Raw genomic sequence first — 21333 nt, 5'->3', positions numbered from 1 at the left:
ACCATGTGAATCTCTATGAAGAACATCGGCTCCAAATGATTCAATGATGGCTCTAGCGCGATCTGGGCCTTTCGTAATATACTTAAATAGGTACTTGATGAGGTGTGTTTTATTGCACCACTCCACATTTATATGGGCTCTAAACCGTTTTAACAACGCTAAATTGTATGGGACAACCCATCCATTGTCAAGTTTAACCCCATATCGCTCGATAAAATGCCCAGCCTCAGTACGACGCCTATACTGCACAAAGCCATCCTCACCAACAATTGTGTTTGGTTCATAACCCTTAGGGAAGAATTTTGAGCACTTATTGTTTTTCATGCATGGGCATTTTTGGTTCAGCTCTCCACAAGGGCCATGCACCATAAATTCATCAACAAGGCTATAACCCAAAGGATCAGATAATTTATCCGGTACCTCCGCACATATTATTGAGTCAATAAAGGAGGGGCGGGGGTCTTTGATATTACCTTCAAGCCAAACCAAAATATGAACGTGAGGCAGACCGCGCTTTTGAAATTCGACGGTATAGAGCACTGAAACAAAATAGCAATAACAATATTAAGAAATCACCCACATAAACCTAATGCCCTACTTTCTTGTATTGGTGCATGATTTTTGCAGAGTGGACAATTACTAAATGCTTCATAATGACTAATTTTCCAAATAAGAACGACATATGGCAAAAACTTGATAATCGTACCTACTTGTGCCTTCCCAAAATAAGTACCTTTCTTCAACTCATAAACAAGCTCCTCGACCTTTAATTTGAAGACACGAGCAACTAGGTCAGGTCTAGCATCAGGTCTTTGCCCTGGAACAAATGTAAGAGCATCAGCTATTTCCTGCCACTTTGGATTACAGGTAAAAGTAATAAATAGGTCCGGAGGTCCATAGAATCGACAAATCACCATTGCATCTTGATAGTTCTGTATCATGTACCTTTTACTTCCTGTAAAGCTAGCGGGTAAAATAAATTTTTTCCCAATGTTATTCCCATCAACATCACCCTTGTGCAGTGCATCTGCAATGCCCTTGTACACCTCAGACCTTAAGTTTTTATTGTTTTTCGTTATGAATCTAAGCCTCTTCTCCTCTACTGATGCAAAAGCGTCAACAACATATTACTGGAATAGTCGGTCACCACATATTAGTGTTGTTGCCTCGCATCTATGTTGTTGTAACCGGAAAGCATAGTATTCGAGCATGGTAACCTCATCTCTAACTCCAACCCGCAAGGTTCCTGACCGATTGTATTTAATCCCTAACTTGAATCCTTGCTCCCCATAAGGGAACAAAATTGGGTATTGTAAGGCCATATAGTTCGCATGAAGGTTGCTAATTCATCTAAGCCCACCACCTTTATCTTGAATAATTATGTCAGGACTCTTCTTCTCCTCCGAGAAATCCCCTACTATTAAAGCAGCTATCTCGGATCCTGTCGGTGCACTATACTGAGGTGTAGACTTGGACCTATCGTGCAATAGCCTAAGGCGCAAAGTTTGGCATTGGCTCTGTCCCAATAGGTCCCTAGCCGCCCTAAACAATTTTACCAACTCATTTGATTCGTCAAACATCCTTAGCAAGCCCTCAACAATTTTTTTATCAACTCCGTTATCATTATCACAATCCCTGTCTCTCTCAAAAATTGATATTCGATTCTGGACCTCATTTTCAGTATAAAAAATATAGAGTTGTGCATACACTGGGGGCTTACCATCATCTGGTAGCAAAGATCCAATTCGATGATAGACCTGGCCATTAATTTTAAATACATATGGCCCAGGACCCTTGTTTATACCGGTGTCAATTTTAGCACCGAGTGATGTAAAAGCAAACATCGAATTATATGATCGAATAGACTTAATGAAGTATTTAGATAAAACATCACCGTTTGGATTCAACAACCCAGCTAGAAATGCAGGAGGATCTTTTTGAAATGGCAACCTAACCTTACCTCCCCTACAACAAAGATGAAAACGAATGCAACTGCCTTCACCTGAATATGATCTTTTCACACGTTCTTGGTACCAAAATTGTGCACCACAGTACTGGCATTCATGTGCAGGAGGGCCGTAGTATGAAGTGTCGGGTGAAAGGTATACTGCAGAGGAAACAAACCAGTAGATAACTTACAAATTTATTTAGTCAGAACATTGGCATGCATCTATCTACTAATCTAAACACATCTGCTGTTACCTGGTTTTTTTGGCTGGACAGCACAATTTCCTACATAAGGAATCAACACTCACATGTTAATGAATAAGTATTGTTATCTCTGGGCATCCATAATTATAAATTGAGCACAAAGAGGTACACAATTCACCTTTTTTCTTTTCCTGTCTTATGGATCTCCGAAGTTCCTGCCTCTCACGTGTCGTTCCGCCACCTATAGCTAGAGATGAAAAAAAAAAAAGCTAGTATAACCAGACGAAGCAACAGAAAACGATACTCTTAGGAAACGAAAATAAAAATGCGAAATAAAATTCCTGCCTCCTATAGCTAGAAATGGAAAAAAATAATAAAGCCAGTATAACCAGACGAAGCAACTGAAAACGATACTCTTAGCAAACGAAAATAAAAATGCGAAATAAAATATTTTTTCTATATATGCATACACTTTATTTTCAGGTATTAAATATAATTAATATGCTGTATGAGCATAGCGCGGCATAAGTATAGAGTATCCATGGGTGTTCCAAATACTCTAACTTTGCCACGCTGCCTCTTCCTTGTCCAACTAGAGGAAGGTGCCCCCTCCATGCGACATTCCTGTACCTGTGGATATCAGACTACAAAACCACAGTAAGCTATGCATGTAAGTGGCTTCTGCCTGCAGATCACTACAAATCATGTCCACAAAATATGTCTTTTCGGCCCAGAACCATTTATTAAGTCCATAGTTTCATGGGACTTATTCTTATATTAAAATCAATCATGCCTACAAAACCACAACAGAGGCTTATCCTATCGATATGAGAAGTAACTTCTTATCATATCATCAGTTGGTCTTAGTAAATTTTATTGGACGGTGAAAATTTTGCTAGCGTCAACAATAATTGTATATCATGGTACGGCGAGAAGCACACCGTCTAGCAGGACTGTGTGAACCTCACAACTAGGTAACTCTGGTAGCTTAAGTATGCACTATATCAAGCATACAAGGCACGAACTGGATGAAAGGTGCGATGGAATGAAGGTAGCATCATGCTTATATAGCCAAGAAAAGCACCATGATGTGCATGTACAATAGTCAGTAAGTGACGTGATATGAAGCAGCACTGGATGTAGTAATTTAATGTGACATGATGGAATACTGGATACATCAATTAATAGCAAATGTGGGATGGGATGTTTCACGCTGCGTGTAAATTGTACGAATCTTTAATACCGATAACACTACAATGATTGGTTCAATGGACAAAGCTACAAACTGAATCTGTGATAGTGTCATTAATTATTACTAATAGAACTGATTAACCAGTAGTAGTATGTACTATTAGTCAGTAAGTGACGTGATATGAAGCATGGATGTAGCAATTTAATGTGACATGACAAAACACTGGATACATCAATTGATAGCAAATGTGAGATGGGATGTTTCACGCTGGCTGTAAATTGTACGAATCTTTTATAAACTAAATCTGTCATAGGGCCATTAATTATTACTAATAGAACTGATTAAGCAATAGTAGTATGTACTATTAGTCAGTAAGTGATGTGATATGAAGCATGGATGTAGCAATTTAATGTGACATGACGAAACACTGGATACATCAATTGATAGCAAATGTGGGATGGGATGTTTCACGCTGCCTGTAAATTGTACGAATCTTTAATACCGATAACACTAAAATGATTGGTTGAATGGACAAAGCTATAAACTGAATCTGTCATAGGACCATTAATTATTACTAATAGAACTGGTTAACCAGTAGTAGTATGTACTATTAGTCAGTAAGTGACGTGATATGAAGCAGCATTAGATGTAGCAATTAAATGTGACATGACGGAACACTGGATACATCAATTGATAGCAAATGTGGGATGGGATGTTTCAGGCAGCCTGTAAATTGTACGAATCTTTAATACCGATAACACTAAAATGATTGATTGAATGGACAAAGCTATAAACTGAATCTGTCATAGGTCCATTAATTATTACTAATAGAACTGATTAACCAGTAGTAGTATGTACTATTAGTCAGTAAGTGACGTGATATGAAGCATGGATGTACCAATTTAATGTGATATGACGGAACACCGGATACATCAATTGATAGAACATGTGGGATGGGATGTTTCACGCTGCCTGTAAATTGTATGAATCTTTAATACCGATAACACTAAAATGATTGGTTGAATGGACAAAGCTATAAACTGAATCTGTCATAGGGCCATTAATTATTACTAATAGAACTGATTAACCAGTTGTAGTATGTACTATTAGTCAGTAAGTGACGTGATATGAAGCAGCACTGGATGTAGCAATTTAATGTGACATGAGGGAACACTGGATACATCAATTGATAGCAAATGTGGGATGGGCATCAATTGATAGAAAATATGGGATGGGATGTTTCACGCTGCATGTAAATTGTACAAAACTTTAATACCGATAACACTAAAATGATTGGTTGAATGGACAAATCTATAAACTGAATCTGTCATAGGGCCATTAATTATTACTAATAGAACTGATTAACCAGTAGTAGTATGTACTATTAGTCAGTAAGTGACGTGATATGAAGCAGCACTGGATGTAGCAATTTAATGTGACATGACGGAACACTGGATACATCAACTGATAGCAAATGTGGGATGGGATGTTTCACGCTGCCTGTAAATTTTACGAATCTTTAATACCGATAACACTAAAATGATTGGTTGAATGGACAAAGCTATAAACTGAATCTGTCATAGGGCCATTAATTATTACTAATAGAACGCGGCCTAATACTTCTGCCACACCGAGAGGCGGAAAAATCACATTCAATTGATAGGATGTTTCACGTAGCTTGTAAATTGTAAAGGTGATCACCGCACACATCACATCAGACGGCTCAAAAAATAAGGCAGACGTGGCCACACCAAATTGATAGGAAATGTGGGATGGGATGTTTCACGCTGCCTGTAAATTGTACGAATCTTTAATACCGATAACACTAAGTGACGTGATATGAATGTAGCAATTTAATGTGACATGACGGAACACTGGATACATCAATTGATAGCAAATGTGGGATAGGATGTTTCACGCTGCGTGTAAATTGTACGAATCTTTAATACCGATAACACTAAAATGATTGGTTGAATGGACAAAGCTATAAACTGAATCTGTGATAGTGCCATTAATTATTACTAATAGAACTGATTAACCAGTAGTATTATGTACTATTTGTCAGTAAGTGACGTGATATGAAGCAGCACTGGATGTAGCAATTTAATGTGACATGACGGAACACTGGATACATCAACTGATAGCAAATGTGGGATGGGATGTTTCATGCTGCCTGTAAATTGTACGAATCTTTTATAAACTGAATCTGTCATAGGAATGTTTCACGTAGCTTGTAAATTGTAAAAGTGATCACCGCACACATCACATCAGACGACTCAAAAAATAATCTGTCATAGGAATGTTTCACGTAGCTTGTAAATTGTAAAAGTGATCACCGCACACATCACATCAGACGGCTCAAAAAATAAGACAGACGTGGCCATACCGAGAGGCCGTGAAATCGGCCACACATCACATCAGACGGCTCAAAAAAATAAGACAGACGTGGCCATACCGAGAGGCCGCGAAATCGGCGCGGCCTAATACTTCTAATTGTAGGTGAAAATTTACATCACCCCTTTGTGATGAGTGGATCCCACAAGACAAATGTCCTTGGCTGGAACAGCAATACAGAACCTTTTATCACTTGCCAACTAGCTAACAACATAATTCAGTGTTGAAGCATATCGTGGTCTATTGCATAGAGAGGGCTATTTAAAGTTCAAATTCGGCTTTTACTTTTACAGACAAACATATTCTATTCAGAAGAAGAAATTTGAATGTCTGTTGTGTTGTAGAATATTCAACACTCTGGGTGTTATACTTGCAATAAATCAGATGACATTCAGTTCATCAATGGGATAGGATTTATCTGTTTCTTCAGTCGTATTTATGGATCACTGGAAGCGCATAGAAAGATTATTAACCTCACATCAGTATATTGGTTCTACAATTAGTAGCTAAAGAAGCCACCACGACGATTGACAGTCCTAATGTCCTCTTGGGCTTGAAGGTGTTACCCCATACATCTGCACTGGAAAATCACGGCGCGAACTTGTGCAGGTTCAAGTTTCATCACCAATTGGCGGTGAGGTTGCTTTTAGGGGAAGGCTCAGCGTTTCAAGGTGCAGCAATTTTGCTCATCAGGATCCAGGTGTAGCATATTAGCATGTCAAGAGAACACTTGTTTCCAAAAGGATGAAAATTTCAGGAATGGACAGTACAAGTATGATAATAACTTTACAAAATACTTCAATCAGTACTGAAGCATATCATGCTGGACTGCATAGAGAGGGCTATCATGTCTGGAACCCTTGTTACTCCATTATAGTGTGAATTTCTTTGATTTCAAGAAAGTAGGCGGGGGATTTGTTTTCCTGAATTTGTTCGGCTATCGCTTTTTTAAGACCAGGAGCTTTCTTCTTATCGATTCTTCTGTTTAGCATAGCAAGAAACATAACTTTTGACACCAGCTGTAGCCACAAATTTGCGATGAGCTGATTCTCAGGTAAAGGCTCATGGTTCCAAGGTGCAGAAATTTGGTCAAGAAGATATGCGCTTCAAAAAACAGAGGAAATTTCAGGGTGAATGCAGAGTAAGAAAGAGTATACTAGTGCACGCAGACGAGTTAACTGACGAAATGCCTCTGATAGCAAGTTGACCAATGTGGATGCAAAATTACCTCTCGTAACCCGGAGATGCATTCAGCAATAGCCCCGCACCGAGTGCGCGCGAGAGACGTCACGCCGGCCGGCCGTCGTCGGGCTCAGCGCTCCGCACCGGAGAAGCTTCCACCACCCCTAATGCCACGCACTCTGCCCAACCTGTCTCTATCATTCCCGCCAATGTGTACCTCGGTTCCCCTACCACTCGTAGCCTCTAGCCAGCAAGGAGCAAGCATCAATGCGGCCAAGAACCTCCCAGGCGCTGCCTGCCGCCGCGGACGCCGGCGATTTGCATAGACTGTGGACCTGACCCCAATGACAACAGGGAACGTACTGGATCTGCTTATGGGCATTGATGCAAAAGGCGGAAAGAAGAAAAAGTATGCGAGCTGCATGCTGCTAATTGGAGACAACAACAATGAAGATCTTCGCCACAAATAGATGGAAATTTAGCAATAAAATTTGTGCTTAATAATTTCCTGCCTATGTTTGATGGCAAGTTTAGGTTAAATGTTGGACCTCCTATGCGTGCTTGTGATTTTAAACCCTGTAATAAATGTCGGTCACATATATCTCCGGATAGAGGCTAGGATATTCTCATTGCTTCAATGAAACAACTCCCTTAATCTAAAAAACTGGGAGCGAGGATAAAGAAGAATTGACCAGCACTCCGCGGCCACCATGATTTAGCACATTACCTTGCCATCCCGCCAACATTTTATCATGCTTGCTTATGAGGGGCTACATATCTTTAGGTCACAGCATGATGGTGGACAGGGGTAGACCTAGGTAGGGCTGAGGGAAAGAGGAGACGGAACAACCCAGGAGCGACGCCATAGCTTGCACCGTATCAGAATCCAGATGCATAGGCAAGAAAGTGCTTTTTATCGAAATTGATATGAAGGCCGGTTGCTGCTGAGAACTGAACCAAGATTGCTTTGAGATACTGTAATTGAAGAAGGTCCCCTTTAAGCACAATTAGTGTATCGTCTGCATACGGTAAAACCGGACATGTAGCATTACTGACAAGAGGGTGCTGCAAGTACCTATCTCTAGCTGCTTTATGGATCAACTGTTGTAGAAAATCAGCAACCAGTATGAACAAATAAGGCGACAAGGGGTCACCTTGGCGCAAACCCTGCTTACATTGTATCCAAGGACCTGGAACAACATTGAGCACAACTGTCGTGTGACTGGTGACTGCAAGAGAGGTAATCCACTATCTCCACTGAACACCAGACCCTTTTGCCTGAAGAACGAGGTCAAGAGCTTGCCAATATACTGAATCGAATGCTTTATGGAAGTCCAATTTAAGGATGACAGTGGGAGCTCAACGTTTATGACATGCCTGCACTACCTCAGCCGCATATACGAAGCACTCAGAAATGCATCGGCCCTTCAGAAAACCCGTCTGATCAGGGTGGATATAAGTGTTAGAATATATGGGCTTGACCCACTATATTTATGTAATTCTAAATAAATCTTAAAAGCTCAACCATGTAGAGGTGGGTGTGTATCTTTAGTCTCACCTTACTAGTGCAAGTGGATGGAGACCAGCTTAAAAGAGTTTCTCTCCTCTACTTACTTAGCATGTGTGGATGAGGACTAGAAGAACACACACGCGCGATCGCCTCGCCGGGGCCGGGCGGGGCACCTGCGTTAATAGTCCGCCGAAATCGGGTCCAGTTGCTTGCGCAGGCGCGGCCTCCTTTTGCAGTTTATTCTTTTTGCTGTGTGGGCAAACAAATAAGTATATGGAGGTCATGTCGATTAAGAGTCTGATCGTGGCGCTTAACGGAGTCCGATCATAGCGTGCCTCAACCGCATGATTCTCCCTCTATATATATCTGCAAGCCACCGCCACAAAAAAGAGACACATACACGCAGTTAGGATTTTGCCAATTTCTCTCTACTGCGCCGTCGCACGTAGTCTACTCCATCCCGCTACGCCGGCATGCACCGACGAACAGGAGAGCAGATCTCCGGAACCCGTCGCTCTTGGGATCCTGCACCGGGAGAGGGCATCACCGTATTCTACTTCATTAGCATCACCACCGTCGTCGCCATTCACCACTGTTGTCATCATCTGCTACTCCATGATCAACTTCGACTACTTCATCATCGTCATCGTCTACTGCATCGACATCACGGGGACATCGGCATCTCACGTCGCCATCGGGTACGTAACTAGTCGATATTCTTTTCGAGTATCTAGTCGAGGCTCGAGCATCTAGTCGGGATCCTACTAGAGTGTCTAGTCGGGCTCGTTGGAGCTAGTCGAAACCCTGCTCAAGTATCTAGTCGAGACTTGTCGAAGCTAGTCGAAGTTCTGCTCAAGTATCTAGTCGAGACTCATTAGAGCTAGTCGAATCTTAGTCGATATTGATTATTGGCATCTGTTTTGTACATGCTATATTAGGAATTGAATTAAATTAAATTGAAAGTGCTATTTATCCAACAATCCAAAAACCTTATTGTAGGCACTTTGATTTAACAATGGCTAGTTTTTCCGATGCACTAAGGCCGGACAAGTTTACCGGTATGCACTTTAAGAGATGGCAGGTTAAAGCCACTCTGTGGCTCACGGCTATAAACTGCTACTGGGTTGCGTCTGGCAGGTCTGAAGGAACTCTTTCCTCTGATGAGGAGAAGAAGTTCGAGGAAGCCAACACGCTCTTTGTAGGATGTGTTCTTAGCGCTCTTGCCGATTGTCTATGTGATGTTTACATGCACATAAAGGATGCTAAGGAGTTATAGGATGCACTGAATGCAAAATTTGGCGCGTCAAATGCAGGCAGTGAACTGTATGTCATGGAGCAATATCATGACTACAAGATGGCCGATAATTGGTCGGTAGTCGAGCAGGCTCATGAGATTCAGTGCATTGTAAAAGAACTCGAACTTCTAAAGTGTGCCTTACCCGATAAGTTTGTGGCTGGGGGCATCATTGCCAAATTGCTTCCCTCATGGAGGAATTTTGTCACTGCTCTAAAACACAAGAGACAAGAAATCTCTGTTGAGAGTCTAATCACGTCTCTTGATGTTAAGGAGAAAGCTTGGGCTAAGGATGTGCATAACAAAGGAGGCAATGGACAGTCTAGCGCAAATGTGGTGCAACAGTCCTCTAACGGCAAGTACAAAGTTAAAAATAACAAGGTCAAACAAACCACCAACTTCAAGAAGAAGAAGATGAACAAAGATGATAAACCTTGTTTCGTGTGTGGCGAGGTTGGCCATTGGGCTAAAGATTGCCAACACCGCAAAGGGAAGAAGGTTAATCAAGGAAAGAACAAGTCTGTCAATGTGACCATTGACAACACTGGAGATGGAACTAATGGGTACGATAATTTACCTATTGTTCTTTGAGTGAATCAGTCTACCAGTTGGTGGATTGATACTGGGGCTAATGTACACATGTGTCCTGACATGTCAATGTTCTCTTCTTATCAGGTCACTCGGGATCTTTCGTCTTAATGGGGAATGAGTCTCATACTTCTGTTCATGGTGTTGGCATGGTAGATCTGAAGTTTACACCATAGCAAGCTCTTTGCTAACTCCGCTTTAAGTTCCTGCTCCGACCACCACCACCGCTCCTGCGTCATCAGTGACCCCGGCGTCAACTTCCATACCTGCTTTCACACTGGCGTCGGTGATCACCCCAGCGTCAGCAGTTATCTCAGAGCCAACACCCACCGCTCTCAAGCCTGCGTCCATCACTGCCACCCGCTCTCACGTCACCCCCTCCACACTCCAGCCTGAGGCACTCCCTGAATCGGAGGAGGAACACGAGGCTACGGCTTCACCAGTCGATGAAACGGCCTCGGCTTCACCACCCGATGATGTGGCGGCCATCATAGCCGTGGAGCAGCTGCCGCGCCACACGCCTGTGCTCATGGGCACTACCCCTGGGCCGAGCGTGTCAGAGTTATGCCCGGTGGAGGCCGTGGGCTTCGACGGCAACCCCGACCCTGACGCATCTTGCTCTTTGCGGGCAAGGAGTTTGTCGCCAAGCGGGATGCACCACACCAAGACCCCATCGACATCCTCCCTGTGCGTCGGCCAACCCCGCACACAAAGTGTTCGACGGAAGGTTCCCTCCACGCGTGCCATCTCATTGAGCTCACCGGCCACCACTCCGCCTCCAACCAGAGTCGCAGCGATGCCTACGCCAACAACGCCTGATGTTGTCATCTGTGGTGGGGCAGCGCATCGTTGCTGCGGCCGCCCGAGCCATGGTCGTGGCTGTTCCTGATGATGGAGTTCCACACATGGCCGTGGCAGGAGCACGCGGTCCCGCATCCGACGTCAATCCACACACTGATGCTCTTCACGGGTGGCACCTCGCGTCCATCCAGGCCAAACATATGCAGCTTCATCCTCGCTGGGTGAGCGAACCACACCGACATGTCGGTGTTGCTGAAGGTGATGGAGGCATTTCTGGAGGAGTGCCATGGTGCCGTTCTACATGCAGTTAGTATTCATGCGATGTTGTCACTGCCACATCCAGCAGATCAAGGTTTTCAAGAGAAGGAGCTTCACGACAACATGAGCTCACTGAAGAATCGATTCAAGCAAGTAGTTCCAAGTGTACTCTGTGAGCATGCATGAGCTTCTCAAATGGCAATCACGACTCCTGGCGTCCAGAAGATAGAAGAAGCGGACTGTTTGAGGGGCTCGTTTGTGTTTGATATAGGCAGACACCTGCAGCAGCAGCATGGTGGGGGGGCTCAGCTATGCTCAGGATATGCAGATCACGAGCAGCATTGTACGGTGTCACAAGTTCATCTCAATATCGGCTTGAGGGCAAGCCAAATTTCAAGGAGAGGGGAATGTTAGGAGATGGGCTGGCGCTTACCTGGGCCGGGTTGGTGCCACTTGGACGTGGTTGGGCCTGGGCATGTGGAAGAGTACAAAAAGGGGGAGTTTTTTTTATTTTTATATTTTTTTGATTAAAAATTTAAATAAATAGATTCCCTGCATGAGAATTTGCAAAACTAGGCGCCTGCAGCCCTCTCAGAGGGTGGTTAGAGGACCTAACCGTGCCCTAAGAGGGTGGCAGGCCTAACCACCCTCTCAGAGGGCGGTTAGAGGACCTAACCGCCCCCTAAGAGGATGGTTAGGCCCAGAGAGGGCGGTTAGCCCCCTTGCCGCCCTCTGAGGGGGCGGTTAGGGCCTTTTTTTCCTCTAAAAATGTAATTTTTTGTGTAATTGAAGAAATAAAAAGGAAGGGGTGTAAGGAAATTAAGAATTTAAATTTGGAGTAGGTTATGTAATAGTCGGAGAATAAAAAATCAGTCATTAGCAGTCGCAGCATTTTACGTCGGTATGGGGTGCAAACGAGGACAAACATAGTATTAAACATAGGGTGAAAACATTACAATACACTGTAACCGCGACGACACGATGAGGAAACAAAGGTGGCATGTACGGTTCGCACTAAGACCTACTTATTAGTGCACCGATCCTAATCATAACATGCCTTAGGGAGGGAAAGTATGTCGGGTTACATTAGGTACTCTCTACTGAGTGCATCTAGGATACTTTCCCTTTCGAAGGGCATCGGGACCTGCCGCCTTAGCACGGCGGGCTCTCTCCCGCTTCTTTTCCCTCTCAGCCTCCCGAGCCTGAGCCACGGTACGGTCGTGCGCCGCCTTCCTCATGCGCTCTTCTTCCTCCCGCTTGAGGCGAAGTTCCTCTTGCTGTTGCTCGTACTCCCGACATGCGTACGCTTCCCTTCTCCACCTCATGTTCATGTCGACCCACTGCTTCTGTGAGTCATTTTGCTCATTGTCGAGCCATTGAATAAAATCACAGAACGGTGAAGGGGACTGAACAAATGGAACAAGATGAGCGGTTAGTAAAAGAGGGTGCGAAATCGGAAGAGATGAGGCGGATATCTGTTACCGTACCGGTCGATAACCAGTTGTTGCATGTCGAGGCTTGTCATACTCGTAGTTGGCACACATGAAGAAGCGCAGCCCATAGGTGTATGAGATGTCCTGCGACTCGTGGAGCTTACAAAGGTCACCACAGAAGCACATTGGTGGTTCGAGACCTTCAGGTATGGTAGTCCCTCAATGTTTCTTTGGTGGGCTTGATGGAGCTGAGGAAGACATTGCACTTGAGAGATATGAGAAATGAGTGATGCTTCAACGTAAGGAGGTTCGGCTATTTATAGTTGGGGGAGGCAGGAGCATTGGATTCGCTCTTGAAGAAAGGAGTGAGGGCAGGGGCATAGCTGGTGGCAGGAGCATCGGATTCCATCTTGAAGAATGGGAAAGTTGTGTCATTGATCATGGTCAGAGATTCCACATTTATTGGTACCCGTGTTGTCATTTATTGTTTGGAAAAAGCTAGGTAGTGTTGTCACGTCTTGTTTAAAGCTTACGCAAGGAGGCATGTGTTGTCAAGTCATGGTTAAAGTTTAGTAGTATGGTCACTTCTTCATTGAACGTGTCTGAATACGAAATGCATTTACGACATGCTAAGTCGACCATACAAAGTAAACGTGTCTGAATACATAGGAGTACATCACGAAGCGAATATGCATATGTAAGTTACATAAAATGTAAAATTCTACTACTGCCTCCCTCGTTGCCGTCGCCCGTGCGTCCCATCGTGGTCCCGATGCCGCTGGTTAACCCTCACGTGACCCTTGGAGTAGGTGAGGGGGTCGGGTGGACCGACGTGTCTGGTAGGCCTAGTAGGGACCACCGGTGTCAAGGCCTTGTCCTGCGTGGGCTGTGTCCGAAGGGGAGCACTGGAAACCTGGGACCGCTGGAGGATGTCGTAGTCAGGTGTGCCCCTGAAGAAGTCACGGACGAGGTCGTATGTGGCGTCCGGGCCAGCCTCATCCTCCTAACTAGGGTAGGAGGACTGTGAAGGCTCCGCAGGCGTCCATGTGTACTGGCTGGAGGGGCCTACGAACAAATAATCACGTTAGATACGAACAATGTGGTATTGGAAGTAGTAGTAAAAATTGTATAATTGTACCTACGTGGTACGACGGTGCAGCAGAAGAAGGCCACGCTGTCGTGACGTAGTATGGCTCGTACGTTGCGAGCGGGGTCGGGTGTGGGGCCGCCGAAGACAGACCGGCCTCGTCACCGAAGTAACCTGAGCACAATATTAACTTATTTTTCTGAAAGTATTACAAACTAGGATGTAGGGTGCCGCCAGTACCTGAGGGTGGACGCACGGGGCTCGATCTATGAGGCTGCATCGAGACTTATGCAGGCAGACCTAATGAAAGTTTAATAATATTTAAAGGATATTGTTCAATATTATTCAAAAGTATAATTCGTACCAAGTTGCTCCGAGCCTCCATGACATGGTAGAAGGGGTCGTGTGGGTGTCGACATGGATGAACGACGGTGCACGTCTGACTGCCGAGACGACTCGGCGTGGACACCACTGGACCTGGGAGGCACCCCTACTACATCTGTGGTAGATCGGCAGGAGGTAAGCTTAGGCACTCGTTGAAGTTCCGCTCGATGTGGGGACGAGCCTCCTCCATGACATCCTATAGCGCTTGGGCCCATGTTGCCACGTAAGGGGCCAAGCGCTCTGCCCAGAGGTTGCCAATTAGCTGGCCTTTCCGCGTGTACCTGCATTTGAACCACGGTAAATGTAAGTCACAGTGAAACGAAGGTTGCAAAAACTGTAATTTTGCATATGTACCTGTGGACTTGCACGGGGACGGTACGGATGTGGACGAGAGGGAATGCCTGGTGACGGCCAAACTGACGCATGACGCGATGCGGTGAGTACTCTTCGACGTAGATGTCGAAGACAAGGGGCGCCTTCGTGAGCCAGTATTCCTCGTCACGGGTACACAATGGTGACAAACCCAATCCTGCACGCCCCTGCACGGCCAAGATGCTGTATGGCTCCCATACCACGTCGTCCGGACGTAGCCTGTCGAACTGGGTACGAAAATGCTCGTACGCGCTGCGAGGCTGCTCGTGCGCCCAGTGTGGCTGCGTGACCAACATCAATACAAATCTTTAGAGGGAAAAAGAACACGAAGGAAATTGTTAATGTAAAATACGTACCCGATGACGGCACCACATCGAGGCCATAGTAGGCGCGTCCTCGTCCGGCTCGCTGTACCATTCCTCTGGGTACGGGGAGCAGTGCCTATGGAGAAATGCTCGTATGACCACAGCTGCAGAAGAAGTGGACACCCGGCGAAAGTGGCTAGTGGTTCTTTCTTCGTGCATGCGTCGCAGAGCGCCTGATACGTCGCAGCAAGAACAACGGATGCCCAACTGAACTGCGATACGTCCTCCGTATCAGCGTCCGCTATCGACTGGGCGTACGGCACAAGCGTCCTGGCAACCAGGTGGCCTTGGTCACTAGTGAACATTATCCACCCAAACAACCAAAGCAGGAAGGCCTCCAAATGCCTGGAGACCGCGTATGCGTTGGCATGTGGGTGTATGTACACCGGCTGCAAATATGACTGGTGTCAAAAACGAGCATTACTACATACTATATTAGTATTTGATAGGTTGTATGGTACCGTACCTGGAACTGTAGGATCCACTTCTTCGTTGGCCCTCGTGCATCGAACAAGAACTCAGGCACGTAGAGGGGTGCGTCCGCCTTTCGCTCCACCGGGCCAAAGCGCTGATGCATGTCGTTGATCCAGTCAGCCTGCATATCAATTACCCCAACCGCAGCTCCCGCGCAAGGAAGGCCTAAGAGGTAGGCTACGTCCTGCAAGGTCGGGGTCATCTCGTCACACGGGAGATGGAACGTATGTGTCTCCAGCCTCCATTGGTCGACCAGTGCTGCTATCAGCGACCGATCAAAGTAGAAACGATGGGCCGCAACCTCGGGGTTCTCCGTCGATCGGGCCTCGACCAACCGGCAAAGCGGTAGGAGTCCAACCGCTGCCAACCTATAAGTGTTGCAGTATATCAATAATATGGAACAACATCAGTGATATGGCAATTTCGTATCAAATTTTCGAAGTACCTGTGCTTCCATCGCTCATCTATCGTCAGCAGCTCTCCAGGGCCCTGTGGTCGAAACACTCCTAGCTCCGTCTGGTGCTCGGCGGATAAGAAGCTGCGATGCTTCTTGTCCACGGCAGGGTCTAAAAGCTCGGGGGTCGCAGGGTCAGCCATATCTGCATTTGAAAGACATGTACATTAATACATTGTTAAATAAATACAGTAACAATATACTTTGAATGCAAATTAACTATATCAATATATGCAACATTAACGAATATTAAAATGGTAGAAAACGAGCACAACGCACATAAAACTCACCTAGACAACAGGTGCATCACCTGGTGCATTTTTGGGACAATACTTGTACGTGTGACCTATTTTATTGCACTGACTGCATCGCTTCATCCTAGGGCCAGCCTCGGATTCATCCATATCATTGCGAATCCGACGAGTTTGTCTTCGACCCGGTGCGTTCTTCATCTTTTCCAAATCAGGCACATATATTCTTGCAGGCCCTGGATTACTTGTAAAAGTGTCAACAATGCCGTAACCATACAGCTCCTGGTCCAGGTGTTGAGTATTTGATCTTTCATAAAATACTTTGACACATATTTCCTGGGAAGTATATGGTGCTCCGCACACGCAGCTATGACGTGTGTACAAGGTTTGTGGAGTAATTGTGGCTTCTGACAACTACAGATGCATGTCCCACTCCTTAACACACACTCTTGAACATGCCGCTCACGTCTACCCCCCCTCCGACCCTTATCCCGACACAGGACACTGAACCTGTACTCTGCAGTGCCCTCTTGATTTGCGCGATGCATGTGGGCCTTCTTATTAGCCTTCTCCATATACTCACATAGCATCCGTCCGTAAAGCATACGATTGTCCTCCATTATAACCTTAGCAGCTGCATACTGATCAATAAAGTACTTACAGGTCCCATGCAAAATGCCTTCTACAATTCCAACTAGTGGTAGGGACCTCATTCCTCGCATGACCCAGTTATAAACCTCTGCAAAATTTGTAGTCATTACTCCGTACCTTGCACCACCACTGTCGTACAACAGATCCCATTTTTCATTTGGCTCATTACGTATCCACTGTGAGAAGCTCCTAATAGATGAGCCTGATCTCCTTACAATCTGCGGAGTATCGGTTGGAAGAGATCCGAGAGCTATTGGTTCATCACCGTTAGGTGCAGCCTCCGCAGTTTGTTTTAGAGTTAGTTCATCAAGTCTTGCCCATAGTGCATTGAACTTACATTGCTAGTTTTGACTGCACAACTTCTTGAAAAGCTTCATTAACTCTTTGTTTTTAAACTGTCTGTAGAAGTTCGCACCCATATGGCGCATGCACCACCTGCTTTTGAGATCGGGCCACTGTGCTGCTACACCCCATCGCACACTACCATGTTGCATATCCAGCAAAGCCTGCAACAATCCTGCATGTCTATCATGAATGAGACATACATCTGGTCAGTCAAAAACAATTGCATGTTTAACCCGCTCTAGGAACCAATACCAGCTGTCCCCGTTCTCACTCTCCACGAAAGCAAACCCTAGTGACAGGACTTGGTTGTTACCGTCGACCCCAATTGCAGACAAAATCTGCCCTTTGTACTTCCCAGTCAGGAATGTTCCATCTAGGCATATGATGGGTCGGCAATATCGAAATGCTTTGATAGTTGCAGCGAATGCAAAGAAAGCACGCTGCAACACTCTTTTTCCGCTGTACTCCACATCAGTAGAGGGGTAATGCTTGATATCATAGTAGTTGCCTGGATTTCTTCCACAAATTGTGGCTAATTGACGAGGTAGATTGTGATATGAATCTTCATATGTTCCGAACCTCATCTCAATAGCCTTTTGTTTCGCCCTCCATGCCTTCGCATAGTTTATTGTGTACTGGAACCTTTGATCAATAGCACGGATTATTGATCGTGGCTCATACCTTAGGTTGTCTACAATCTCTCCGTACATAACATTTGCAATGAAAACATAAGACAGGTTCCGGTGGGCGAACTCTATTTCCTCAATGTGACAATTATGTTCCTTAACTATTGAGCATTGCCAGTAGTTTACCCATTTCCCTCTAAATGCGTGCACCCGCCAAGGGCACTGAGGCACCAAGCACTTCACATCGTACTCCCTTTTACTGGATTTAACAACCTTGAATTGCCTACGAAGAGACAACGACCAGAATTTTACTGCATCAATAACTGCCTCTTTTGTAGGGTACATAGCACCCTGTGACACCTCGTTCTCATGGTACTGCCACGGTGTCCGGTCAGCCACGCTAACCACCAACTTCGAAAATTCATGATCCCGCCACTCTGCAGGAACTGGAGCATTACCCTCCTCGTCAGACGAATCCCCATCGGCAAGGCCTTCCTCCAACTCTTCATCCTCCAAATCCATATCTTCAATGATGCTAGGGATGTGCTCCCCTTCATCAGCTACACCCATCGGTTGCAGCTCTGGAACATCACCAACTTCCTCCCTGGACCCGACATTAGCCGCCTCTGATTCATCTTCCACTGCCTCACTTGGTCCTGCTACTGCTTCCGCAGAGTTCACCTCATTTTGATCTTTCAAGTACGCCTCAGCTAACAAAACAAGCGGCAGGCCACGTTCACAACATATATCTATATACTGCCTCCAAGTTGATGTGGCTTCGATGGGAACAAGCTCACCAAAGTATCCATGACTAGCACGGCTGAGGACAGCTTTCAACTTCAGCTCATGTTGCTGCGGATCTAGTTGGAAAAACTGCATGAGCCATTTGCACATACCCACAATGGTCCTCTCATTAGCTTTACTAAGCCCCTTCATGACATGACGAAATCCAGACAGATCTACACCGTTAGGACCGTACCTAATTTCACCTTCACCATAATATATCTGAAAAATTAATTTATCTGACATCTCTGGAAACACCCGCAAACATAACCAATGTTAAGACAACAAACTATATTTCTAATTATCGGATAAAATAATTTCTAAATGCTATCCTAGGTTCGCAAATTATCATATATTGTTACCTTCTACGTCCACAGGTACAACCCCAATATACTAAAAATAATATACTAAAAATAATATTCTACATTGCACTGCTATCGTACCATTTTCTAAATAAATTTGACAATTTTCTAAATCCTAGGTCATAAATGTCTAAAACCTATGTCATATGCTACTACTGCACTAATTAACAACAATAAAAAGGAAAAAAAGACTTACCCGAAATTATTCTTCAAATCCGCGGCCCAAATGCAGCAGCGCTTCGCCGACCTCTCTTCCTCCACTCTCCTCTCCTCTCTTCTCCTCCCTCTTCTCAACTTTTTCTTTTTTCGGATTTTAATGAATTTTTGGCCTATTTTTCGGCCTTTTTATAGGAGAGGGCAGCCGGACGGGCAGTGCGGCGCGGCGGGTGGGGAGGCCCCTTACCGTCCCCTGAGAGGGCGGTAAGGACCTCTACCCACCCCCTCAGGGGGCGGTAAGGGACCGGCTCGGCCTTGGATACAATGAGATCAAGAATCATATCATGCACACGACATGTCGTTACTTGACCATCAAGCCCGATACCTACTAGTTGGATCAAACTTCTGTTTATAAGTTCGTTAAAATAGCATTCCCCTTCTTCCGCTAAATTTCTCCCACTTTTGACCTTGATGAACCCTTCTGCCATCCACCTCCTTACAAGCTGATGCATGTCGATCTCATAGTCTTCTGGATACATGCTTAGATATAACAAGCATGTCTTTAAATGGTAGGGAAGATCACTATAGCTAAGGGATAAAATCCTTTCCATTTCTTCCACATTGTAGTTTTTAAGTCCCAAACCAATTGTATTACGAACACTCACCCATTGTTCTCTTCTATTTGGTTTAGTAGTCATTAAACTAGCCATAGTAATTATTGCCAATTGCAGACCACCACACCTTTTAATGATTTCATTTGCAACATCTCTAAGGTTAATGGGGCACAGATCTTCCGACCCAAAAATCCTTTTATAAAATAAACTCATGGAGTCAGCTTCACTTAGTGGCTTTAATTCATAAACAGTACCATGGTGAGGGGAGCAACATGACTTGGCAATAGAAGCAATTCTTGTCGTCAATAGTATCCTACTACCACAAGTATTCTCAAGCAACGCAGATTTAATTATCTTCCATGCTTGGGTATCCCATATATCATCAATTATGATAAAGTACCTAGAAAAATGAGAAATAATACGAGTCAATTTAAATACAGTCAGTAAAATATGAAAGTAAGGCCATATTTGGAACATGTATGTGTTCTTTTGAGAATTTGCCTCATAGCCTCATAGGTAGAATGGATTGTAATATGAAACAGAGAGCGCACCTCTTGTCCTTGAGGAAACCCCAGTGCATCTATGAGCCATTCCTCATCCCCTGGATTGGTGCTTGCATAATTTGGGTTCTTGATTTGAGAAAGTATGCTCCATAGAATCTTCCTTACATCAGGTTTCTGGGACACCGACACCAAAGCCTGACAATCAAATTTGCCACAAATTTTTTTATACGCTTCCTTTGCAAGGTTAGTTTTGCCTAATCCTCCAAATCCCACAATTGAAATCACCTTCAGTGAAAGTTCTCCATCATCTAGCAAATTGATAACGTTCTCCCTTGGGATATCAATACCGATAAGATCGGATGACTCAACATAGAGTGCAGGTAATCGAGGATCAATGGGCGTGGTTCCAGGGTCAGCTTCAGGGTCAATCAGTCAATCTTGTACCTCTTTCTTCTATGGCTTGCCTCAACAACGTGATCCTTAAGCTCTTTTATCTGCTGAGCAACCCCATGGCGACCTACCAGCTCCTTGACTTTCTGAACATAGCCATGGAAGAATCCCATGATTCCACTATGTCTCTGTTGGAGCATGTGCTCGTCAATGCAATCCTCTATGTCGTAGGCCACCTCCCTCACTTGATTCCTCCACTCCTTCATCTGCGGGTCGAGCACCTCCATGTCAGCCAGTTTCTCCAACAGAGCGTTCATGCAGCTCAACTCATCCTTCAAGAAGGCAATGTCACACTTCACCCCATTGTGCAGCCAGCTGAATTCCTTACCCAGCAGCATGGTGAGTTTGTCAAGTAGGGAGTTCATCACCCTTGTTGCAACGCTCACCATGGCCCCCTTCATTTCTTAGGCTAGGCTGTTACATTCTTCTGCGCTGGCTGTGACCTCAGGGAGGGAGGTTAATTTGTGACCAGCTAAGCTGAATATGTCGTGTGGGTGCAGAATCAATGATGTAGAAAGCAGCTAGCTGTTGTCAGTCCACTTGCTTGTTGATGCTTAAGGTTCAGATCTCTGAAGGAACATTACAAACATCTAATAACTATGATTGTTCATGAGAAATCAAGCAGAACATATACAAGCAATCCTTGATACCTA

At 44.8% G+C, this 21333-nt stretch overlaps 1 pseudogene; it reads right to left on the bottom strand.

Annotated features, from left to right (window-relative positions):
- Positions 1 to 2017: 2017 nt before the first annotated feature.
- On the bottom strand, positions 2018 to 21081 carry LOC133903258 (disease resistance protein RGA5-like; annotated as a pseudogene).
- Between the last annotated feature and the right edge of the window lie 252 nt (positions 21082 to 21333).

This window comes from Phragmites australis, chromosome 21 (genome assembly GCF_958298935.1).
Source record: "Phragmites australis chromosome 21, lpPhrAust1.1, whole genome shotgun sequence".
NCBI lineage: Eukaryota > Viridiplantae > Streptophyta > Magnoliopsida > Poales > Poaceae > Phragmites > Phragmites australis.
Note: the sequence above shows the minus strand (reverse complement) of the source record. Positions and strands in the feature narration are given on the sequence as shown.